Source organism: Dendrobates tinctorius, unplaced genomic scaffold (genome assembly GCF_039654945.1).
Source record: "Dendrobates tinctorius isolate UK_male_01 unplaced genomic scaffold, ASM3965494v1 ptg000072l, whole genome shotgun sequence".
Lineage (NCBI taxonomy): Eukaryota > Metazoa > Chordata > Amphibia > Anura > Dendrobatidae > Dendrobates > Dendrobates tinctorius.
Window position 1 is genome coordinate 1,299,262 of NW_027361740.1, and position 27,266 is coordinate 1,326,527.

Consider the following 27,266-nt stretch of genomic DNA (forward strand, 5'->3'; position numbering starts at 1 on the left):
TGCTACAGACTCTCTCATCTCTTTGCTTCACAGACTTGGCCCTATCCTGGATCTCATCGTACCTAACAGACTGAACATTTATTGTCTCCCTCTCACACACCACCTCCTCACCTCGCCGCCTGTCTGTCAGTGTTCCTCAAGGCTCTGTCTTAGGACCCCTACTATTCTCCATCTACACCTTTGGCTTGGGACAGCTCATAGAATCCCACGGTTTGCAGTACCACCTCTATGCCGATGTCACGCAGATCTACCTATCTGGACCCAACCTCGCCTCCTTACTGATTGAAATCCCACAATGTCTGTCTGCTATCTCAGCCTTCTTCTCTGCTCGCTTTCTCAAACTGAACATGGTGTGATAAAACACTCCGGGATCGCCTTTGCTGGGGTCAAAGGTCACGTGCGTTCAGCATAAAACTCAGGCGCAGAGCCGGGATTTGGGTATAACTGACACCGGGTCAGGTTTATTAAAGGTGAAAGCAATGCATAAAGGAAATAAAACATAAAACAAATCCTTGCCTGTCCGGCACTAACTAAACAAAGTACAGCCTAACTACCAACTGGTGGGCTTCTCCCGTCTAGCCAAACCACAGTTGCAGTGGGCACTGCTTTCACTCACGTGTCTCTCACACAGACAGGCTCTCTGTGTTCCCTGGCTGAGACACTCACACAACCACCTGGCATAATTTTATATCTGCCTCCCATTATTCATTAGTCACCAGGTGAGATACTGACCAGACTAGGCCACATAGGAAAGGTATCTGGGCGAGATATACCTGCCCTCATCCACTATTCCCACATGATTCTCACATATCCCCCCCCTCTGCTCAGACCACTCTGGACGAGCAATGACACCCGCCAAACAGTGCACTCGGGGCATTCCCCATCTGTACCCCTGGGCGGTGCTCCACCGTAAAAGTGTAAGCCTGCAGGGCAAGGAACCACCGGGTCACCCGGCTATTCCGTTCTTTGTGCAAGTGTATCCACTTGAGAGGGGCATGGTCAGTGATCAGCCTGAACTTTCGGCCCACCAGGTAATATTTGAGGGCCTCAAGAGCCCACTTAATGGCTAGGCACACTTTTTCTACTACCGCATACCTTTGCTCATGTTTATTCAGCTTCCTGCTGAGATAGAGGACTGTGTGTTCCACTCCGTCCCTCACTTGTGACAGTACGGCCCTGATACCGGTATCAGAGGCATCCGTTTGTACCACAAACTCGCTGCGGAAGTCCGGAGTCACCAGTACGGGTTGAGAGCAAAGTGCCCGTTTTAGGCTATGGAAGGCTTCTTCAGCCACTAAATTCCATTTAATCATGACGGAGTCTTTCCCTTTGATAAGATCCGTCAGGGGGGTAGCGATGGCTGCAAAATTGGGTATGAACCGGCGATAATAGCCGGCGATCCCCAGGAAGGCTTGCACCTGCTTCTTGTTGACAGGTTGCGGCCAGTCCTGAACCGCTTGAATCTTATCAACCTGGGGTTTAACAACACCCCTCCCAATTACATACCCCAAATACCGGGCTTCTTCTAGCCCGATGTGACATTTCTTGGGGTTCGCGGTTAGACCTGCCTCCCACAGGTCGTCAATCACAGCTTGTACTTTCTGGAGATGAGTCTCCCAGTCCAAGCTGTAAATGACAATGTCATCCAAATAGGCCGAAGCGTACTGCCTATGTGGCCTCAGGACTCGATCCATCAGTCCCTGGAAGGTCGCCGGTGCTCCGTGCAGTCCAAACGGCATATACACATACTGAAATAGACCTTCCGGCGTAGCAAATGCCGTCTTTTCTCTGGCAGCCTCCGCCAGAGGGATCTGCCAATACCCCTTTGTTAGGTCTAGGGTCGTAATATACCGGGCTTTTCCTAACCGATCTATTAACTCGTCGACCCGGGGCATAGGGTAGGCATCAAATTTTGAGACCGCATTCAGTTTCCTGAAGTCATTGCAGAACCGGATTGTGCCGTCCGGTTTAGGAATTAACACAATAGGGCTGGACCAAGCACTGTGCGATTCCTCAATGACACCTAACTCTAACATTGCCTTCACTTCTCGGGAAACGGCTACACGGCGCTCTTCTGGAATTCTGTAGGGTTTCACGTGAACAGTGACACCAGGTTCCGTTACGATGTCATGTTTCATTAGCGTAGTCTGCCCGGGTTTTTCTGAGAAAAACTTTTGGTTGTGAAGTAGAAATTGCCTGACCTCAGTCTTTTGCCGCTCCGAGAGAGTCTCTGCAACCCATACCTCCGGTACGGTATGCAAGCAGATGGGACGGGCCAGCTCCGCTGACAAGGCAGACCGATCTTTCCAGGGTTTTATCAGATTTACATGATAAACCTGTTCAGGTTTCCGTTTACCTGCCTGGTATACTTTGTAGTTTACTTAACCAACTCTTTCCTTAATCTCAAAGGGGCCCTGCCACTTTGCTTGGAACTTACTGTCCACCGTGGGGACCAGGATCAACACCCTATCTCTGGGTGCAAACGTACGGATCTTGGCGCCCCTATCATAGATTCTTTTTTGGGCTCCCTGAGCCTGCATCATGTGTTCTTTGATGATAGGCATAATAGCCGCAATACGGTCCTGCACTTGGGATACGTGATCTATCACCGTTTTAAACGGAGTGACCTGACCCTCCCAGGATTCTTTGGCGACGTCTAACAGTCCGCGAGGACGTCGGGCGTACAATAACTCAAAAGGCGAGAACCCCGTGGAAGACTGGGGCACTTCCCTGATGGCAAAAAGCAAATACGGAAGTAAATAGTCCCAGTTCTTCCCATCCTTTTCTATCGCCTTTCTCAGCATCTGCTTCAGAGTTTTATTGAACCGTTCGACCAACCCGTCTGTGATACATGGATGTGCGTAACGGTTCAATTTGTAACAACCGGCAGAGCTCCTTCATTATCCTGGATATAAAGGGAGTCCCCTGGTTGGTGAGTATCTGTTTTGGTATACCGACCCGACTAAACACATGCACCAGTTCCTTGGCAATCGTCTTGGTGGCCGTGTTACGCAAAGGGATGGCCTCCGGGTAGCGAGTGGCATAATCCAAGATGACCAGGATATGTTGGTGTCCACGTGCAGACCATGGAAGGGGCCCAACTAAATCCATCCCAATCCTCTCAAACGGGACATCAATAATAGGTAGGGGTACCAAAGGGCTACAGAACCGGGGCTTAGGCGCCGAGGCTTGGCAGTCAGGACAAGACTCACAATATACACAAATATCATGATGCATGCCTGGCTAAACAAAACAGTGTAATATCCTTTCGGTGGTTTTCTGGACACCCAGGTGACCTCCCATCACATGTCCGTGGGCCAGGTCCAGCACCTGCCTCCGGTAGGGTTTGGGCACGACTAATAGTTGCACCATGTCTTCCCCCTTTTTCTCTATCTGATATAGTAAATCATTCTCCAGGACCATGTAAGGTGTTGCCAGCCTAGAGCCAGGTTCTACGGGTACCCCATTTATCACTTTTACATTTGTCCTAGCCTGAGAAAGGGTAGGATCCTTTATTTGCTCGCTTTGGAAGTCATCTTTCTGAACTTCCAAATCCGGCAAACGGGGAGGTGGACGACTGTCGGCCTCCTCCTCTTCCCTGGTCTCCTCCGTATCACCCGTATGACTGGAAACGGGAACTGCAGGTCATTTCCAGCAGACTCTTCCCCCGAGTCTTCCGGGGAGACCTCTTCCAGGGGTTCGGGACCCACACGCGCCCTGGGAGAAGAATCATGTACACGATTACCCAAGGGCATCAACTGATTCTCCCACAATTGCCAGAAGTGGGGAAAATGCCGGCCCAAGATAACATCATGCAATAACGCAGGGACGAGTCCCACTTTATGTTGCACAGACCCATAGGAAGTAGTAATGCATATGACTGTGGTGAGGTACGTTACAGAAAATTTGTCTGATGGTCCAGTTGGGGCTGACACCAGACTGGCCTTCACCAGAGTCACCACACTTCCCGAGTCTAACAATGCCACCACATTTTTGCCATCAACAGTTAAATCACACAAGTATTTTTCCACATCCTTTTGACCGGCATTCACACTCACTACCCGTGCAACCTTAGACATGCGGTTTTTAGAGTCTGTGACGTTGCACTGCATGGGTTCAGTAGTGACCGGACAGTTCGCAGCAAAGTGGCCCATCTCTTGGCAGCGGAAACACCTAACGGGCCCCTTGCTTAGACTATAATTCGGTACTCTCGGCCTCGCATTGCGGGCAGTCCCGGTTTCCTCCCCCACTGTCTTAAGGATTTTTCCTTCTCCCCTACTCCCTGGAACAGTCTTACCGGTTCCACGTGGAGATGATGAAGAACGAGGAGGGGTAGCATCGTCTCGGAGTCCTTCCGCCACGGAGTAACGTTCAACCAGATCCACCAGTTGATCTGCCGTCGTAGGATTTCCATGGCTTACCCATTTCCTCAGGGCTGGCGGTAGAGCTCTCAGGTACTTGTCCATGACGACTCTCTGGATTATCTCTGGTGCTGTCAGCACCTCGGGTTGTAGCCACTTCTTCGTCACGTGGATCAGGTCGAACATCTGTGACCGCGGTGGTTTATCCGGCTGATAAGTCCATTGATGCACTCTCTGTGCACGAACAGCGGTCGTCACTCCCAGCCGGGCCAAGATCTCGGCTTTCAGTTTGTCAAAGTCCTGCGCAGCTTCAGGTTCTAAGTCATAATAAGCCTTTTGGGCCTCACCGGAAAGAAACGGGACAATCAGGCCGGCCCATCGTGCCTTCGGCCATTTTTCTCACACCGCCGTCCGTTCAAACGTGGTCAGGTATGCCTCGACGTCATCTTCGGTCGTCATCTACTGCCAGTACCGACTCACGTGAATCACTCTCGACTCTGCTTCCAGGTTAACCTCAGGTAAGCTTGCCAGGCGCTGCGCCACCTGCTGGAGAAGCGAATGATCGGTAGCTGTCATGTCCACCAACTCCTTCAGCTGGGCCATCATCACCCAATTAGCTTCTTGCTGGACGGCAGTGGACTGTACCAGCGCTTTCACCACGTCCTCCATGCTCATGCTTCCAACGTGATGCCCACATTCTCCACCACAATGTGATAAAACACTCCGGGATCGCCTTTGCTGGGGTCAAAGGTCACGTGCGTTCAGCATGAAACTCAGGCCCAGAAACGGGATTCGGGTATAACTGACACTGGGTCAGGTTTATTAAAGGTGAAAGCAATGCATAAAGGAAATAAAGCATAAAACAAATCCTTGCCTGTCCAGCACTAACTAAACAAAGTACAGCCTAACTACCAACTGGCGGGCTTCTCCCGTCCAGCCAAACCACAGTTGCAGTGGGCACTGCTTTCACTCACGTGTCTCTCACACAGACAGGCTCTCTGTGTTCCCAGGCTGAGACACTCACACAACCACCTGGCATCCTTTTATATCCTCCTCCCATTATTCATTAGTCACCAGGTGAGATACTGACCAGACTAGGCCACATAGGAAAGGTATCTGGGCGAGATATACCTGCCCTCATCCTCTATTCCCACATGATTCTCACAATGGTCAAAACAGAATTCATCATCTTTCCCCCATCTCACTCTACCCCTCCACCAGACCTATCCATCAATGTCAATGGCTGCTCTGTTTCACCAGTCCCGCATGCTCGGTACCTTGAGGAGGTCCTCGATTCTGCGCTCTCTTTCAAACCACATATCCAAGCCCTTGCCTCCTCCTGCCGCCTGAAACTCAAAAATATTTCCCGGATCCGCTCATTTCTCAACCACGAAACCACAAAAACACTAGTGTATGCTCTTATCATCTCCCGCCTCGACAACTGCAACCTCCTACTCTCTGGCCTCCCCTCTAGCACTCTGGCTCTGCTCCAGTCCATCCTACACTCTACTGCCCGACTAATCCACCTGTCTCCCCGCTATTCACCAGCCTCCCCCCTATGCCAGGCCCTTCATTGGCTTCCTATTGCCCAGAGGCTCCAATTCAAAACCCTAACCATGACATACAAAGCAATCCACAACCTGTCTCCTCCATACATCTGTGACATGGTCTCTAGGTACCTACCCGCACGCAACCTTTGTTCATCTCAAGACCTCCTTCTCTACTCCCCTCTTATCTCTTCTTCCCACAACCGCATACAAGACTTCTCCCGTGCTTCTTCCATACTCTGGAACTCTCTGCCGCAACACATCAGACTCTCACCATCAACGGAAACCTTCAAAAAGAACCTGATGACCCACCTGTTCCGACAAGCCTACAGCCTGCAATGATCCTCAGTCTACTGAACCACCGCACGACCTGCTCTACCCTCTCCTACTGTATCCTCACCCATCCCTGTAGACTGTGAGCCCTCATGGGCAGGGTCCTCTCTCCTTATGTACTTGTGTGTCCCTTGTCTTACACATGTTTATTGTACCTGTCTATATTTCCCCTTTTCACATGTAATGTGCCATGGAATAAATGGCACTATATAAATGCATAATAATAATAATAATAATAATAATAATAATAATAATAATAATAAAATAATACTCTGCAGCAAATGCATGTCACGTTTCGAGTGACAAGCTAAAGAGGGTTTTTGGTCCTTGCACTTGTGATCAAATTTTACCACTATACCTGATATATCTAAAATTAACACATGACTGCCTGGGACTTAGGTAGAATGGACACAGCAGCCTTTATCAACTATTACACACAAACTAGGGTCGCCCACAACAATGGCACCCCAAACATGATAAACAATGTAAACATTATATGAAATTTAACAGCTGATAGGTCTGGTCCAGAGGCATAACCTCCTAGACCTGTCATCTGCTTTTGACACAGTAGACCATTCACTCCTACTACAGATTCTCTCATCTCTTGGCATCACAGACAGTTCTAGGCCCCTTGCTCTTATCCATCTAGAGCTTCAGCATGGGACAGCTCATAGTGTCTCCCGGCTTTCAGTATCATCTGTATGCTGATGACACACAGATCTACCTCTCTGGACCCGAAATCACATCCTTATTAAACAGAATCCCACAGTGTCAGCTATTTCATCCTTCTTCTCTGCTAAATTTCTAAAACTTAACATGGATTGTTCTGTCTCCGACATTTAATTCATAATCCCTAATTATCTGCTTGTTAAATGTTTTCAGTGATTTCTGGCTCCATCTAGTGACCAGAGTCATAACCGCAGTGTTATTGTGTGTTTTACTTTCATTTTCCCATTTCCCTCCGTTCGCAGTGCATTCTGGTAAAGTTGAAATGCACCCTGGTAGCCTTTTGCAAAGGATTATGGTTAGTCCAACCCCCATTTTCCCTCCAGTTCTCCATTTTCTCTCAGCCTGCTTCCTGGAAGCATCTCATTTCTCTTCTCCCCTTGTGACAGCATCGCTGGTATGTAATCATCCTTTCTGTATATAATTTCTGTTCCATATCAGCCTGGTTAATCAGTCCATCCCCTGGTTAGCTATTAGTGCAAATGTTGATTTGTAATGTATTATGTATATTATGTATTCCTATGTACCTTGTACTGACTGAGTGTATATATGTTTGTATTGTAGTTTCACCACGCCAATATACCATCATGTTCAATAAAGCACAGATTCAACCTACAGTCTCCTTATTGGACCCTGGTATAGCGGTTTAGCTGCCTGTATAAGCTACATGAATTCTGCTTCATTTAGTGAGGACAGAACAATGAAACAGCAGCCATCCAGCTAGTGGGAATTCAGGGAAGAGACAGTCTTCCATCTTGCAGGACCGCAGTGAAACAGCGGCTATCCAGCTAGTGGGAACTCAGGGAAAGAAGAATCTTCCATCCTACAGGGGCCAGTAAAACACCGGTCATCCAGCTAGTGGGAATTCAGAGAAAAGACAGTCTTCCATCCTGCAGGAATTAGTGAAACTGCAGAAATCCACCTAGTGAGATTCAAGTCACCGGCTACACAGAGACGTAATACACCTACCGCAATCCCTGCACAGACAAGCATTTCCCCCAAGACACCATGTCCCACAAATCACACAGGACAAAATCTTTACATCCGTCTCTTCAAAGACTATATCCATCAGCAGCGCGGTCTCCATTGCCCGTGCAAATGCTGAAGCCACCAAAATGCGAGCAAGCTATGCTGAAGAAGAGATGCAACTTAAACTACAGAAAGCATGCCTAGATGACCAAGAGAGAAGGTCACGCTTAGAGAGAGATGAGCAAGAGAGAATGACACAGTTAGAGAAGGCACACCTACAAGACCAATAGAGAAAGTCACGCTTAGAGTGAGATGAGCAAAAGAGAAAGATGCAGTTAGAGAAGGCACGCGTGAATGCTACCTTAGAGAGCCTAGCAGTAAAAAGACAAGCTGCCGTAGCACTAGCTGAGGCAGAATCACTAGAAGCTGCGCACAACCCTGAGCTGCATAGCCGAAGCAGTACGTCAAGTCTGAAGTGGCCAATGCAAGATTCGCCACAACGCACATCTCAGTATGTTAATGAACTTCCTGATCCAAACTATAACCAAGAAAACGACACATCCAGTGAAGCGAGTGAGAGTCATCATGAGGCTCAGCTCCAGGAAAACGTGGAGCAAAACAATTCTGCTAATGAAAGGGACTCATGAAATTCGCTGACCACGCTGAAGGTTACAGAGCTTGGAAAGCTTTCTTCCAAAATGTCTCTAGAGACTTGGGGCTACAACACAGGGAAGAGATAGACCTCTTAGTCAAATACTTAGGAGAAGAGTCAGTCAAACACGCAGTAAGGATCAGAGACATTAATATAAACCACCCTAAAATTGACCTTAAAGAGATCTGGAAGAGGCTAGATGAGTGTTACGGCTCAGCAGAAGTAATAGAGAGAGCCTTGTTCAAAAGAATCGATGACTTTCCAAAAATATCTAGCAAAGGTCTCCAGAAACTTAGAGAATTAGGTGACCTGCTAAAGGAAGTCCTAGCTTCCAAATGTGAAGGTGACCTACAAAGACTTTCATTTCTTGACACAGCCAAAGGTGTTAACTCTATAGTCCAAAAGTTGCCCTACAATCTACAGGAGAGGTGGCTCACACGTGGTTCCATGTACAAACACAAACACAGTGTTCCATTCCCTCCCTTCTCCGTTTTGTAGACTTTATACACGAACAAGCGACAATCAGAAATGATCCCAGCTTTGATTTTGCAATGTCATATGCCACACCGTCACCAGCTGCAAATCCACGCAGAAAGTCTGTGGCAGTGCACAAGACTTATGTTTCTTCTCCAAGTTCCAATTACAGGTCTGCTGGCTGCTCCCAATCAGAGATTAAGGTGCAGGACCCTAACAAGCAGTGCCCGCTCCATTGGAAACCTCGTCCTCTCCTGAAATGCAGAGCCTTCAGAGGAAAATCTATGCCAGATCGCAGAAGCTTCCTGAAAGAGAACGGTATCTGCTACAAGTGCTGCTCATCCACCACTCATCTCGCCAAGGATTGTAAGGTCAGTGTAAAATGCACAGAATGTGGCACCACAGACCATAACACTGCTCTACACCCTGGCCCAGCTTCATGGAGTGCACAAAACATGCCAGCTGACAGTGAGCATGGCGGGGAGGAAAGGAGCACTGATGTAGCTACACCAGAGATCACTTCACAATGTACTGAAGTCTGTAAAGGGACAATAGACAGTAGATCCCATTCAAATATATGCCTTGTCAGAGTGTACTCAAAGGGTCATAGAGACAAAGCTGTAAGACTGTATGCTATCTTGGATGATCAAAGTAATCGATCCTTGGCTAGATCAACATTCTTTGACCTATTCAACATCAAAGGGCAAAGCACCCCCTACTCATTAAAGACATGTACAGGCACTGTGACAACAGTAGGCAGGATAGCTACTGATTACCAAATTGAGTCCTTAGACGGACAATTCTGCCTACCACTACCTACAATCATCGAGGGTAACCAGATCCCAGACTACAGATCTGGGATACCTACGCCAGATGTAGCAATCCATCACGCTCTCTTGAAACGCATAGCACACCTTATACTGGAACTCGACCATCAGGTACAGAAAATACTGCTGTTGGGAAAAGATATCCTACAGGTCCATAAAGTGAGATGTCATATCAATGGGCTCTACAATGCTCCCTATGCCCAAAGGCTAGACCTAGGATGGGTCAAAATAGGAAATGTATGCTTGGGACATATGCACGCCCCATCTTCTGTGACAAGTATGCTAACAAATACATTGGAGAAAGGATGCCCATCTCTGTTTCAACCTTGCAACAATGAGTTCCATGTCATGGAACTACCACACAACATCCAACTACCCAATCATTTAATAGACTTTACTCATGACAGCAGTATGGTGTCAGGAAGCTATGAGGATCGATTGGGGTGCACAGTCTTCCAGAGAACTAAGCAAGACAACCAAGTAGCAATGTCGGTAGAGAACAAGTTGTTCTTAGAGGTAATGGACAAGGGACTTGTAAAAGATGAGACCAACAGCTGGGTCGCACCTCTTCCCTTCAGAACCCACAAATCACATCTAGCAAACAATAGAAATCAAGCACTAAAACGTTTCTCCTCTCTAAAACATAATCTACAAAGGAAACTAGAGATGAGAAATCACTTTTTCTCCTTCATGTCAAAGATTTTTGAGAACTGCCAAGCGGAACTAGCTCTCACTCTCAAAGACTCTGAAGAATGCAGGTGTGGCGCCGCTGAGGCTCAGTCGCCACAGAGGTACTGCACCTTCTCCTAACGTGTAGTGCTCCACCATCCAGGTAAGGTGAGAACTCCTTTCCACGCTCCAACACTCGACACCCCACACACCAGGGTAGTTCTGCACCACCACATTGCGGCTCAGTGCTTAGAGAGTAGCAGAGCACTTTTGGTGGTTCCCTGCTTGGAACACTGGACGTGCTGGGAGGTGGGTGGAGTTAGACCATATAAAAGACCGGGAAGGTTTTGAATTACAAGTCAGTTTGACAGGGGGTCAGTCTGCGAAGTCAGTCCCTCAGGGGGAGTCCAGGAGGGAAGTCAGAGGAGAGCCACTCGGAGAGGAGTGGGGATCCTTGGAAGAAGGGATGGAGGAAGGAGTGCTGCAGCTGCCTCAGTAACCTGAGCCAGCTGGCACGGGAAAGAAAGAAGGAAGAAGGACACTGATCTGTAACCTAAGCATCCATAAGAAAGAGAGAATAGTACGGAACGAAGGAGAATAGAACAGAGAGGACATGGGTTGGAAGGAAGCACCCTGCCTATAGGTTCTAAGCGCAAGGCCGGGGCCCGGTCCCCGAGGTTGTATGGACACTTATGGTTCTGCAGCAGACACCGGTGGAGTAGTTGGCTGTAAATGCACTACTCCCATCTAAGACTTGGGGCACAACAGCATTTGGATAGAGAGCCGGGACTCAGGAGAAGGGAGTCCACGAAGCAGGCTACAGCTGTCTGCCGTACAAGTAGAGTTCTTGGGAACATCTGATGAGAGGAACTCCAGTGTAACTCAGTACTAGGAGATGTTCACACTTTAAGGCACTATAGAGGAGACGTTCAGAAAGGTACATGTTGGCGGAGTGTTGGAGGGGAGCCTACCATCTTGCCTGGAGATTGACTGAGTCTCTGACCCGGAGGACACGGCCCTGAGGCAGGCACCTGTGTGCACTACAGACTGTGAGTAAAGCTTTGGAACTACAAGCCCCGGTGTCCTCCATTCATTATCGCGCCTACACCCTCAGCACCACTACATCTGGGTACCAGCTCCGACACTGCTTGTGCCTCTCCTCATCCATTACACCTACACTGCCCTGGGGCTAAAGCTCCACCTGTGGGGAGCTTCACCATCTTGGCTGCCACATACCACCAGCCCCAGAGGATCTGCGAGCAGTGTCGGCTTAACACCTTACTTGCCGAACACCACAGGTGACGTCACAAACTATTCATTCAAACTAACTACAATACAAATTCCCCCATTACTTGGGCGCCCAGGGCCACGGACCGGGTCACCGCTGCTGTGACACATCCCGCTGACACCAGCCCGGTAACGAGTACCCCACAGCCCTGGGAGGGTGACCCACAGGTTCCTACCTATGTTTGGAGTATACCACCCTAAGAAACTGGGCCAGATTAGAGTGGTGTTGGACTCCAGTGCTAAGTTTGATGATATCTCCCTGAATGATGCTCTACTGACAGGACCAGACCTCAAAAACAAACTGCTGGGAGTACTTATGCGCTTCATAAGAATTCCATTGCCTTCATCGCTGACATCCAGCAATGTTCCATTGTTTACTTGTGAGAGAGAGAGAGGCAGGAACATCCTAAGATTCTTCTGGTACAGAGACAATAATCCTACTAAAGAGGTCACAGAGTATCGCATGAGAGTGCACATCTTCGACAATAGTCCTTCGCCTGTAGTCGCCATTTATGGACTCAAAAGGTTGGCTCAAGAAGGAGAAACAGAATACGGATCAGATGTCAGACAATTCATAGAAAAAGACTTTTATGTTGATGACTGTCTGAAAGCCATGCCTTCAAATGAGACTGCCATCAGTCTTCTCAGGAGAGCCCAAGAGATGCTCGCTTGCTCCAACCTCAGGCTTCACAAAACAGCCTCAAACAGCCAAGAACTCATGAAAGCATTTCCTTCACAAGACTTGTGTAAAGGCCTCAGGGGCCTGGACCTGGGATCAGACCCCACACCAATGCATCGCAGCCTCGGGTTTCTCTGGAATCTACAGTCAGACACTTTCATCTTTCTATTCAGCCAGGAAGAAAAGCCTTTCACACGTACTGTAGAGGTAAGAGAACAAACCGTAGCACTACTGTGAAGGTGCTCAAGTAGGTTCCTAAGCCAGTAAGATAGAGATAAAAAACTTGGCCAAATGCCAAGTTTTTGATCTCATTCACACGTAGAGATGTCCTGTCTACTATCAACAGCCTGTTTCATCCCTTGGGTTTTGCAGCTCCTGTTACTATACAAGGCAAAGCCATACTAAGAGACTTAACTAAGGAGACATCTGACTGGGATGCACCTCTGCCACCTGATAAGAGAATCCAGTGGGAAGTATGGAAGAACTCTTTAGCAGCCCTCTCCAACCTGAATGTTCCAAGACCTTACACCCCTATGCAGTCTACAGAAACAAAAAGCCAAAGACTGTACGTATTTGCATATGCTTCTGTCAAAGCAATTGCTGCTGTTGCCTATCTCAAAACTGTAGACTCCAAATGTCAGAGCCACATTGGATTCATTATGGGGAAGGCCAAACTTGCTCCACAACCCGAGCACACCATACCAAGGTTAGAGCTTTGTGCTGCAGTCTTAGCCATCGAGTTAGCAGAGTTCATCGCATCCGAGATGGATATCGACCTGACACAAGCCAAGTTCTACTCAGACAGTGAAGTAGTCCTGGGATACATCCACAATGAAACTAGACAATTCTACGTTTATGTCAACAACAGAGTGCTATGAATTAGGAGATCAGTTCATCCAAAACAGTGGCATTACATTCCCACGGACCAAAATCCTGCAGATCATGCACCTAGAGCAGCTAACGCAAGTCAACTAGGGAGCACAACATGGCTCTTAGGACCAAAACTATTGTACACTGAGGAACGTTTTCCAGACCCCTTTAAACTAGTGAGAGAGGACTCAGGTGCTGAAATCTGCCCTCAGGTGTCTATACTTCATACAATGACTCCAGCTACTCTCCTCACCCAGAAAACAGGACTGCCCAGTGCCCCTCCAGGAGGATTTGATGACAAGGACCTCTACAAGTGCCAATGGAGACAGGTACAAAGTCTTGCAAACACATTCTGGGACAAGTGGCGCAAACAGTATTTGTCTACCCTGCAGCCACGGACAAAGTGGCAATCTACCAGGCCTAATCTCTTGAAAGACTATCAGGCCCATCAGAACCAGTGGCCACTTAGTCTAGTGACCGCAACATGCCCGAGTAAGGATGGCTACATCTGCAAAGTTGAAATGAGGATGGCCAAAGGGAATTAACTTAAGACATTCTCCAGACCAGTAACTGAGCTGGTCCTATTGTTTTCTTCGGAGAAAAAGAATAGGGACATCCGTTTGATGCCAGACGGGGAGTGTTCTGTCTTCGACATTTAATTCATAATCCCTGATTATCTGCTTGTTAAATGTTTTCAGTGTTTTCTGGCTCCATCTAGTGACCAGAGTCATAACCGCAGTGTTATTGTGTGTTTTACTTTCATTTTCCCATTTCTCTCCATTCGCAGTGCATTCTGGTAAAGTTGCAATGCACCCTAGTAGCTTTTTGCAAAGGATTATGGTTAGTCCAGCCCTAATTTTCCCTCCAGTTCTCCATTTTCCCTCAGCCTGCATCCTGGAAGCATCTCATTTCTCTTCTCCCCTTGTGACAGCATCGCTGGTATGTAATCATCCTTCCTGTGTATAATTTCTGTTCCATATCAGCCTGGTTAATCAGTCCTTCCCCTGGTTAGCTATTAGTGCAAATGTTAATTTGTAATGTATTATGTATATTATGTATTCCTATGTACCTTGTACTGACTGAGTGTATATATGTTTGTATTGTAGTTTCACCACGCCAATATACCATCACGTTCAATAAAGCACAGATTCAACCTACAGTCACCTTATTGGACCCCGGTATAGCGGTTTAGCTGCCTGTATAAGCTACATGAATTCTGCTTCATTTAATGAGGACAGAACATGGACAAAGCAGAATTCATCTGTCCCCCATCTCACTCAGCAGCCCTATCCATCAAAGTCAATGGCTACTTACTCTCCCCAGTCCTGCAAGCTCTAATCTTACCTTCAAATCACATATCCAAGCCCTTTCCACTTCCTGCTGACTCCAACTCAAAAATACTTCTTGGTGCTGCACATTCCTTAATCAAAAATCTGCAAAAACACTAGTGCGTGCCCTCATAATCTCCCACCTCGATTACTGCAACCTACTTCTCTGTGGCCAGCTCTCTAACTCTCTCGCGCCCCTCCAATCTATCCTCAACTCTGCTGCCCTACTAATCCACCTGTCTTGCCACTATTCCCCTGGCTCTCCTTTCTGTCAATCCCTGCACTGGCTCCCCATTACCCAGAGACTCCAGTTTAAAACTTTAGCCATGGTTTTCATAGCCATCCATTACCTGTCTCCTCCATACATCTATGACCTAGTCTCCTGGTACTTACCTGCACGCAACCTCTGATCCTCACAAGATCTCTTTCTCTACTCCCCTCTTATCTCCTTTTCCTACAATTGCATACAAGATTTCTCCTCTTCTTCCCCCCTATTCTGGAACTCTCTACCCCAACATTTCATCTTTTGCAGGCACATGTAAGTATAAATCAGCTGTTATGTTTGTGGAGAGGTGCAGGCTCAGCACCGGAGCTCGCACCAAGCAGGGGGAGTCCATCTTCGGCGTACTATTACACCCGATGTTGGAAAGGGGTTAAATAGCTTCCTATAACCCTCTCCCCAATTCTTCTACCCACCAATCTGACTCCCTGGTACACTGCAATGATCCAACCCATTCTCATTTCCAATTAAGTTAACCCCTTCACCTTCACTCAAACCCTCCAAATTGTCATGAGGTCTGTCCACCCTATGGGCTCCCCGATCTTTCTTTAGGAAACACAATATTTCTCCTGTGCTTTTTCTTTATTTTTTTCTGTTGTAGTTGTCCTATGTGAAGTCATCATACATGTACAGTTATACAATACTGTCATGGAAATGGGAGGTGTTCAGTTCAGCACTGTCTGATGCACATTATTTGGGTGGCACTAGAAAAATGACCACACCATTGCCATCTTTGCAATATATTCCCTAACCCTTACTTCCTCAGCTGTATTCATTTTAGGGTTATTTCTTTTGCTGTAATCTTACTGTGGTTCCTCTCTGTATATGTTACAGAAGCAGCCTCTATTTTTATGCACAGCTATTATGATATGTGTAAATTTGCATAATCCAACCTCTCAAACATCATGTTACTACATAAACATTTTGAAATACGTGGTCTAGGAAGTTACTCATTGTGTGGTCTCCAGGAAGAAACAGTTTAAAGGGAATCTGCCAGCAGGTTTGTGCTATGTACAGCATAATGTAGGGGACAGAGCTCCTGATTCTAGTAATGTATGAATTACTGGCTGCTTGGTGCAGTTTTGATAGAATACCTTTTCTCTGCTGTAGAAGTAGCAGTGCAATGAATGCTGAACTGTGTATCACCCGCCCACACCCCCGATTGGCACATTCCCGTGTACACTGTACATTGTCAGCAATCTGACAATCAGTGGTGGGGGTGGGGCTACAGTGGGTACAGAAAGAATTCAGACTCCTTTAAATTTTCCACTCTTTGTTTCATTGCAGCTATTTGGTAACATAAAAACAGTTCTTTTTTTCATTAATGTTCACTCTGCACCCCATCTTGCCTTTAAACAAACTCAAAGAAAGTACACCCAATAATATATTCAAAAGAATTATTACAGATAAAAGAGCATAATTAACATAATTAGTGCACACATGGATGGATGATAAAGGACAAATCGGAAACTATAAATGAAATCAACGAACAAAAAACGAAATGATGTCCAATATTAAGCGGATATATTAGAAAAATTATATATTAAAACAAATGAAAAGGGAAGGGCAGGAACCAATGCCAAAATGGGGCGCAAAACAGGGGATGCTAGAGTAAATCAATAAGATCTAGACAATACAGCAATATATATATGACGCATATGAGGTAAAATTACATGAAATATATTTATATGCAATAATAAATAAACTGAAAAAGTAGCTAAGAATAAAGTGCAAGCTTGTGCAATACAGTACTAATGCAATATAAACTTATCACACATAACAGGGAGCAAGTCATTATAGAAAGCTGAAAGTGCAAGTGCACTTGCACTTGCACTTTCAGCTTTCTATAATGATTTATCAGTAGGTCCGGTGCCTGCGCACTACAATATTCTGCTCTGCCCTCAACAGGGCAGAGCAGTGCGCCTGCATCGGAGCCACGACAGGCAGCAAAGAATAGGACGTCATTGTTAGAAGGGAGGCGCCGGACCGGACGGCAACACCCATCGGACTGGACCGGACCCCGGAGTGAGTATAAACTAACTCGTTTTTCTTATCTTTCAGGTTACATTACATTACAGAATGCTGTAGATAAGCCCCTGATGGCGATGCCAGCAGCTCATATTTGAAAAAAGGGTGACAGATTCCCTTTAACAGTGGCATTTTGCCTGAATATCTTTGCTATGTTGTTTCATTATATATTTACATAATAACCACTATATTTGATTTTGTTTTGTTTAGCTTGTTTGATATTTTTTCTAAAAATCACATTACTTGGCAAAATTAAGAAAGAAAAACCCAAATACATAATGTTTTTGAATAGAACCACCATAATAGATAGGAATTTCACAAAAAGCCAAAAAGAACACCACTCCAAGAAGACATAGGATTATGCAGAGTTTAAATGGATAAAAAGGTACTTTATACAAGAATAGCAATTGTACTGTATAAAAAAGTGAATATCTATTTATATAATTGCCTTGTAATGTTTTCATTTCCTGTTCTGTCCAGATGTCACCATATCCCAGAATTCCAAGCGGAGGAAGTTCACCGACCGCCATATTGGGACACCCAAGTGATGGGTGTCCCAATATGGAAACTGCTGCTGGTACCAATCTATTGCGCGGTACCACCAGTGGAACACCGTCGCACCACACACACACACTCTATATGCTGTACATACCACACACATACACACTCACACACTCTCACACACACTCACACACACACTGTATACGCCGTACGCACCACACACACTCACACACTCTATACACCGTATGCACCACACACACACACTCTCACACACACACTCACACACTCTATATGCCGTATGCACCACACACACTCTCACACACACACTCACACACTCTATATGCCGTATGCACCACACACACACTCACACACACACTCACACACTCTATACGCTGTACGCACCACACACACTCACACACTCTCACACTCTCACACACTCACATGCTCTATACGTCGTACGCACCACACACACACTCACACACACACTATAACACTCACACACACACTCACATTTACACTCTCACACTCACAGTCACCCTCACACTCCCATTCACACTCTCACAGTCACACTCACACTCTCACATTCACACTCTCACAGTCACACTCATACACTCATATTCACACTCATACACACACACACACTCACAGTCACACTCATACACTCACACACTCAGACTCACACATTCACACACTCACACTCACACAATCACAAACACTCCCACACTCTATACGCCATATGCACCACACACACACATTCACACACGCACACTCACACTTTCTATATGCCGTACACACCACACACATTCACACACTCACACATTTGCACTCACACTCTCACACACACTCACACACACTCTACACGCTCACAGTCACACTCACACTCTCACACTCACAGTCACACTCACACACTCACACTCACACTCTCAGTCACACTCATACACTCACAAACTCACACTCATGCTCACACACACTCGCACACTCACACTCGCACACTCACACTTACAATCATACTCACACTCGCACACTCACACATTCACGCAGCCTCTTGCGCTGTACCACCAGCAAAACACTGTTGCATCATTTGGCTGATCCCATTGGCAGATGTGCAACGTATCTTCAGGCAGAGGAAGCCGGTCACATAAAATTGTCTATGTCTGACTGTGTATGGAGCATACCACATCTCCTGGGTAGGGGAGGAAGCAAAAAACAATACTGACATTACAGCAGGGGATCACAGAGGATTCATTTTGTGGGGTAAAATATTTCACTGACTGTTTTTAAACAATATTTTACCTCACAAAATGTATCCTATGCGATCTCCTGCTGTAATGTCAGTATTGTCTTTTGCTTCCTCCCCTGCCCAGGAGCTGTGATATGTTCTGTACATGGTCAGACACAGACAATTTTTAAAATGAACTTTCGTTCATGGGAAAACCACTTCAAATAGAAATTCCTCCTGACATGCTGTGCACTGACTGTTTAGTGAAGTACACAGGTCAAACAAGAAATGACATGAGAGGAGAAGACAGCAGATGGGGAGAGAGAAAGCGCACAGAGGTGAGACAGAGCACAGGGGGGAGACAGCTCAAACGGGACAGCACATGAGGGGAGAACACAGCACAGGAAGGAGAGAGACAGCAGACAAGGGGGATAACGCTTGTGGTAGACAGGTCAAAGAAGAGAGCACAGATGGGAGAAGTCAGCACATGGGGAAAGAGAGAGTGGATAGGTGGGTAAGCACATGGGGTAGAGATTCTCAACTCTGCAAAGCCTGCCTCCATCATTACATTACCACCCTCACAATGCGATAACTTCGGGCTTCCATCTAGTTCTTTTATAAAAGACAGACAGTCAGATAACAATCACTGAATGACAAAGAATGCATCAGAAGTTTATGTAAATATATACTATGGGTAGATGATGCAAGCCTCAGTGCTAATAGCATCATCATTAGAGATGGGTGAAACCAAACAGTATAGTACTGTACTGTTCAGGTACGGACCCTAAACACGGACTTCTCCAGGAAGTCCAAATTACTTTTCTGGTGTGGCACCCCGGATACTGGGTGTTTCCCACACTGTCCTCTGCATGACAGCGTTAGAAACACTGGTGACTCTGATGAGTCGGAACACTAGCAGCTGTGACTGGCGGTAAAAAGTTTACCTCTGGTCACAGAGGCATCAACTGATGAGACAGTACTATCCCATCAGCCTGCGCCTGCTGCCGCTAATAACAGTGAGAACAGGCGCCACTGATGGGAGTATTCATCAAATGGTGACTTCACTGTAAATAAAGAAAAAAAAATGGTGTGGGTTCCCTTCTAGTTTTGATAACCAGTAAATTTCTCATGGTGTACTTTGGTAAACTCACTGAGATCAGTGCTGCACCGTTAGACTTTTTCTCATGGTGCTAGTGGTGAGGTCACAGCAGTTCATCAGCCCATCCCACAGCAAAATGAACTGGGAACGCGGCTTCAGTGACCTTCTGTAACCTTGATGATGACCGCTATGGTGATGTCACTGTTGCTCATAGCAGCTCATTCTCCCTTTGTTTTCATCCTGGATGGTTGCATCTTGGCACCGTCCTAGTTAAAAGCACTTATCACAGACATGGATTAAGGCATGGGACAGTATGTCAGACAGGAGAGGGATATGGTTGTTATTTAATTTTGTTTTTTTTAACAGGAGATCAGAGCTTCAAGGAAATGGGCATTAGGTATTATTGTTGTTTATTATTTTCTGTTTAAAGATAGTGGGCAAAATCATAGGTGTACCAAATGTGGGCACAATAGGGCAAGGGCTACCCCTCACAGGGCCGCCATCAGGGCATTACTGCCCTGACTGGCATATGGGGCCCAGTGGGCAGAGGAGGCTCGCATTGGGCCCGGTCTCCTCTGCTCTCCGGGCCCCTACCAGCAGGTATGCCGGGCCTTTAGCGCGGCGCTGCGGCCAGCTAAACGCTATTGACATCCCGGCCCGCCAGTCAGTAGTTAACAGCTGTCAGCCAATCAGAGGCTGGCAGTTGACATCAGCCACAGCACGCACATCGCTGGCATCTGACGTCACTGTCAGTTGCCGGCAAGTGTGCGCTCCAGCAGTGTGGAGGGACAGAGCCTCGCCGCTGGAGTGCGGCCAGGTAAAAAGAACTTTTTTTTTGAGAGCGGCGATCTGGCGGGCCCGGGCCAAACTGTGAGATGAGGGCAGAATGCTGAATGCTGGGGCAGAATGCTGGACGCTGGGGGCAGAATACTGGACACTGGGGGCAGAATGCTGGACAATGGGGCAGAATGCTGAACACTGGGGGCAGAATGCTGGACACTGGGGGCAGAATGCTGGACGTTGGGGGCAGAATGCTGGATGCTGGGGCAGAATGCTGAACGCTGGGGGCAGAATGCTGGACGCTGGGGCAGAATGCAGACATAGGGGCAGAATGTTGGGACAGAATGTTGGATGCTGGGGCAGAATGCTGGACGCTGGGGCAGAATGCTGGATGCTGGGGCAGAATGCTGGACGCTGGTGCCGAATGCAGACATGGGGCAGATTGCTGGACACTGGGGCAGAATGCTGGACGCTGGGGCAGAATGCTGGACATTGGGGCAGAATGTGACACTAAGACACAGTAGGGGGCAGAATGTGAGACCCGGGGCATGATTGGAGACACGGGGAAGAATGGAGATATGGGGCATGATTGCAGACAGATGGGGCAAGGTTGGAGACAGATCGCACAGGATCATGGGGCAGGATGGATACGATGGAGACAGATGGGGCGGGATGGGGAGATCATAGGGGGCAGAATGGATGCTCATGAGGGTGGAATGGGAGAACTTATGGCTGAAGCCAGGAATGAGACACACAGGGGTCAGGATGGGGGATATTATTATCATAGGGGCTAATTAAGGGATATTATTACTGCAGTGATGTATTTAATTTTTTGAGTATACTGTTTTAAATGGTGGGGTGGTCCTGTTACTGTGCAGAGCGACACTATGTCGCCTTTTTTTCTTCATGTGGTGTAATGTAGAAGTTGGGAAAAAATAAGTAATGTGTTCTGCGAGTGGAGCTCTAGATAACAGTGTTATTTCCTGCAGAGACGAGCCCTGGCTGGAAGAAGTGATGGTGTGTGCTGGATGAAAGATGAAAAGCAAGGATGAAGGACTTCACCTAGAGACATCACTGGTGAGTTAGTATGTTACCTATATACTGACACTATACACTGTATACTATATACAGAGGTCCTGTGTATAATGTCACCAGTGATAACTGTATTACCTGTACATTATATACAGATCTCCTGTGTATAATGTCATTGATCACTGTATTACCTGTACTGTTATGAATGAGTCACCGAAGGAGGAAAAAACAAAAATACAAGCTAAGTCCAGAAAACCGGAGAGGTTGGTAGCTATCGGATTGCAGACCCCTGATCCTATTCACACAACTAACAGTAGCCGTGGGGGGTTCCTACGGTGCCCTAGACCCCTCGTTCACAGCCGGAGAACTAAATAAGCCTAAAGAAAGAAAGAGGAAATCTAAACTGCCCCAGAGCAGACCCCAAAGCAATAGACAGCCCCCAACATGTATTGTCGGTGAAAAGCAGATGAAAACACAAACACAGACAGAAAGACAGGTTGAGCAAACGATGGGGCCCAACTAACTAAATAGGAAAGGACAGAAAAGATGCTGGCTGCAATCCGCAAAAAACCCTACCAAAAATGTCCCAACCATCTAATAGGGAAAAAGGCCCTGAAGTCGCTAGACTTCAAAATCACTATATCAGCACTCAGGTATATTCTGAAGACTGAGCAAAAGATCAACTTGACCAGAGACAAAAATGGAGCTCAGCCTGTACCAACAAGGGCAGGCAGAACACAAACACTAAGTAAACAGACACAATCTCATGGAAAAATAAGAGAGCAAAAACTTAGCTTTCAGAAGACAGGTACTGAACTGGATTGCAAGAGCTCAGAGCAGAAAGGATCACCAGCACCCCTGTAGGGCGTCGGCTGCCTTATATCCACTCAGTGATTCCGGGTGTCCAATCAGGCTCCACCTGTTCAGATGACAGGTTCTTCCCAACCCAATCAATTTCACTACCTCTCTTCACCAGCAGAGGGAGTTCATCAGACATCAACGGTGAAGGGGAAAATGAACTCACAACACTGTACACAGACACTGCATACTAAGTACAGATCTCCTGTGTGTAATGGCACTTATGGTGATAGTATTATTTTTTTTTGTTAATGATCAGTATTGTAGTATTCAGTCACCATGTGGTGGTAATATGTGGTCTGGGCATGGTGCAGTGGCATTTGTCCCTTGTATGTGCTATTATTTGGTCACTTTGTGGTGGTAATATGCAGTCTGGTCATGGTACGGTGGTATTTGTTCCTTGTATGTGATATATTGTTCTGTCACTATGGTAGTAATATGTGGTCTGGTCACGGTGTGGCAGTATTTGTTCCTTGTATGTGGTATTATAGGTCCCTATGTGGTGGTAATATGTGATCTGGACATGGTGCAGTGGTATTTGTTCCTTGTATGTGATATTATTGGTTATTTTAAAAATTGAAAAATGAATAAAAATATACCTAAATTGTATTGCATATTTTAACAAATGTTTAATAGGTTACAGTAGAGTAGGGCCCGGCCAAAAGTGTCTACAGTGTTATGGCGGCGGCTTCAAAAAATCTTTTGGACAAAGCAAAAGCTGCCGGCTATATGTGTCATCTGGTGATGGGAACTGTTAATGTGTGATAGGTGAGCAGCGGAGTTTTTCCAAGAGAGAGCGGTGGGACTGTGGACAGTTCGAGGGGTGGAGCCTGGGCGGAGTCTCAAGGGGGCCCCGAAAATGTTGCCAGTATGGGGCCCTGAAATTCCTATTGGCAGCCCTGACCCCCCAAAACCAATTGCTGTACCAGAATAGTAGAAGAAAGATACACGATGATAGGATTCAATTTGTTTCTACATATAAGCATGATTGGACAAATGTGAACGCGATTCTTCCCAAGCTTTGGGCAGTACTTAGGACTGAACCCTCCTAGGGTCTTTGTCTGGCCACTTGAACCCTTAGGACTGAAACCACTTTGTCTGGCCAATTCACCACTAATGACACTGAGACGCTCTAAAAACCTGAGAGACATCCTTGTAAAGTGTCATTATGTCCTAGAGAGACCTAATTGGATGCTACCCTTGCACCCATTGTCTTGCCAGCACCAATGTACCTCACTGCAGCTCACTACTCAGCAGACGGTGACAAACATTTTCAATTTAAACACCATATAGCCTGCAGTATCACAAATGTAATTTATTATGCTACATGCAGTTGCCAGCTTATTTATGTGAGCGCATTGAGAGAGCTGAGAGTAAGGGTGCACGAGCATGCAAGGGTCATTGGCACTGCCAAGACAGTGGCTGACATTTCTGAATTAAAGACCACACCCAAACTTTTTAAAGTCCACCATAATTGTGATCCAAAATCACTTATGATAAGGGGCATTGATTCCATCCGTATTGGAATGAAGAGAGAAAATATAAAAAAAATATTTTATCACAACATGAAACAAGATGAATTGTCAAATTGGGCAAAATGACCCCTAGGGGTCTGATTGAATCTCTCAGTTTTGCACCATTTTTGTAAATTTGAGTTTTCACCCTTAACTGCCATTCATTTTTAAAGCTGATTTATGGATTTATGTGTTATGATTTTATTTCTAGTTATGTTCTTTATTTCTCTGTTTCATTTTACTTACAAGTATGTGATTCCTTCCTGTACCTGTGGGACATATTTCTACAATATGAGAAAATATTCCAAATGTCTGCACACAGATAATCAGCACGGATACATATTACAACAATCATACTTATGATATTGTATTTACTAAGAATTCCATGCTTATAACATTTTGCTAATACTTTAAAGTTTTATTCTGTTTTTGTGGTTGACTTTTACCCAGTACAGTAGTGTATCTATACCTCTGTTCCCATTGGGATAGTTGTGCGCTTGTGTACCTCGCCACCACTGTTCTCGCCGTGCCACTTGGCTTCTAAATGTCCTCTGCACATAATCGGGAGCCCTAGCATTTGCCACTCTCCCACGCATGCGCCGACATGACTTGAAGGCCAGGTGACGTCAGCATGATGAGGTAATGCATCATTACTGCATCAACGTCAGCATGATTCTTGTTTCCAGAGTAAATATCCAGAAAGATTCTCTGTTTAAAAGTTTGCATTTATGATCACCACTTCTGTATGGGCAATAAACTTTCTCAATAGCACAAAATTTTAATCTGCTTACATCTCCCTTGTGAATTCTGGCAAAATGTTTAGAAACCGCTGATGAGGAAAATGCTTGGGAATTGGCAGCATCTGATATATGCCGTCGGATCCTAGTTTTTAGCACACAAGTGGTGCAGCCAACGTACTGCAATTTACACAAAACACATTCTACAAGATACATCACATAATTATCATTACAATTAATGTAATAACGAATGTGGTATATATTAGAATTGTGTACAGATTGAAATTTATCAGTCTTATTAAAATGGTGACACGCAATACATCGTTTTGCCCAGGGACAAAACGATGTATTGCGTGTCACCATGTTAATAAATGCAAACTTTTAAACAGAGAATCTTTCTGGATATTTACTCTGGAAACAAGAATACCAAATGGTTTAAATCAGAGGCAAGATTTGATATTACAATATTAAAGGAGGAGAGAGAGAAAAAAAAAACGCTGATATTTTTACAAATTATTTTCTTGGATGCAATATATGTTTTTATCAGTTCCTAATTTTATGATAATCAATAAAAGTTATTTTTTAAGTGATCAAGATTTCCTGTGAATCCTGCTGGAATTCACCTGTTTTCTGATTATCTCTTCCGAGGCTGCTCAGCCCAGTCCGTGCAGGATCAGGCATTTGGAACTACAGCAAATATGGGTGAGCTGATGAACTTTTTCTTTTTTCCAGCCACTCACCCCCTACAATTGGGGTGAGTGAGAGCTGCTTTGGTGTCACCTAGTACAACACATCTTTCTCAATCCACCATAACATCTCTGCCTGGGCCTCACTCACAGTCCTTGAGTCTGTCCTGTTCTCCATACTCCACCATCTCTCAGCACAGCAGCCAGCCTTTGGTTCCGCAGTTGTGGTCACGTAAAAGAATGTTTCCTCCTACACATGTAAAATCTAAGAGCTTGAACTCCTCCATCTCCAATCTGTTTGCCACGGAAATGCTGCCTTTCCAACTGGAGGATATAGACAGTTTCAGAAAGTTGATGGCTGTCACATTACCCTGATACCAGTTGCCCAGTCACCATTACACTCTAAGAAGGCTGTGCCTGTGCTACACCAGCTTGTCGTCAACATCATCACCTGTTCCCTGAAAAAATCTATGTTTACCAGGGTGAATTTCACCACTGACATCTGGATGAGCAAACATGGGCAGGGAATTACATCTCACTGACTGGGCACTGAGTGACTCTGGTGGCTGTGGGGACAGGCCATCAAGGGGCTGCTCCACAAATCTTTGAATTCCCAAAGCTTGTGGGACAAATCTCTGTACCGAACACTTCCTCCACTGTTCTGGCTCCTCCGCCTCCTCTTGGGCCTCCAACTGTGCCCTCAACCTCTCCCTTGATCCAATATGCATTCTAACAGTGCAGATAGCATCACCCCCACCTCTATACTGCACAGCCATGGCTCACCTCAATCAGGCAGAGTTCAAAATAATATGTCTTGGAGATTGCAGTTGGATCGCCCCCAGGGCAAGTGGGGGTCTTACTTGGTACCGGGCCGGCGTCTCAAAGGGGATGTGTCACGGTGGCAATGACCCGGTCCGTGGCCCTGGGCATTCATGTAAAATAGATGGAAGTAAAGTTTATGTGTAGATAAGTTTGTGATGCCACCTGTGGTATCTGGTCAGAGATAACATGCGCTGAAGTGCAGATCCTCTGGAACAGATGGTACGACGCAACAGAGGTGTAATAGCTCTCCACAGGCAGAGCTGTAGTCCCAGGGCAGTGGTAGTAGATGTTGAGGTAGATAGTGTAGTGTTTAGGCACAGAGATGTAGCAGTGCTGAAAAGTGACGCAGGAAGAAGGCAGAGACACAGCTGAATGTAGTGCCAAAGCTTTACTCATGTTTCTGGCATACACAGATGCCCACTTCAGTGCCGTGTCCTCCAGGTCAGGGGCTCAGCCATCTCCCAGGCAGATGGAGCACACCATTCCAGCACTCCCTTCCTTATGTGCCTTTTCTGAACATCTCCTTACTAGCGCTAATCTGAAGTACTTGCAGTTATGAATTACACTTAAGTTCCTTTTTCTGGCTGTTACTTAGAACTCCACTTGCATGACAGGTAGCTGTAGCCTTCTTCAGGGACTCCTTACAATCATGTCCCGGCTCACATATGTTGCTACTGTGTCGTCGAGTCTTAGTTTGGAATAAAGTGGTTACAACTTCTATTCCTCCGGTTTCTGCTGTAGAACCATTAGCATTCACACAGCCTTAGATACTGGCGCCTGGCCTTTGGCGCTTAAACTTAGGGAAGGGCTCTGCTCTAGCCCCAGTCCCCAGCTCTCCTCCACACATTCTGTACTTTTCTATCTTTCTTTTGAAGAACTGATCTTTCTCTTCCTTTCCTTGCCAGAAGCTCAAGCTCACAGGAGGCTGCTGCATAAGCGTCCTCTCTCTGCTTCCCCCTCAGGGAAACTGCTCTAACTTCCTGTCAGT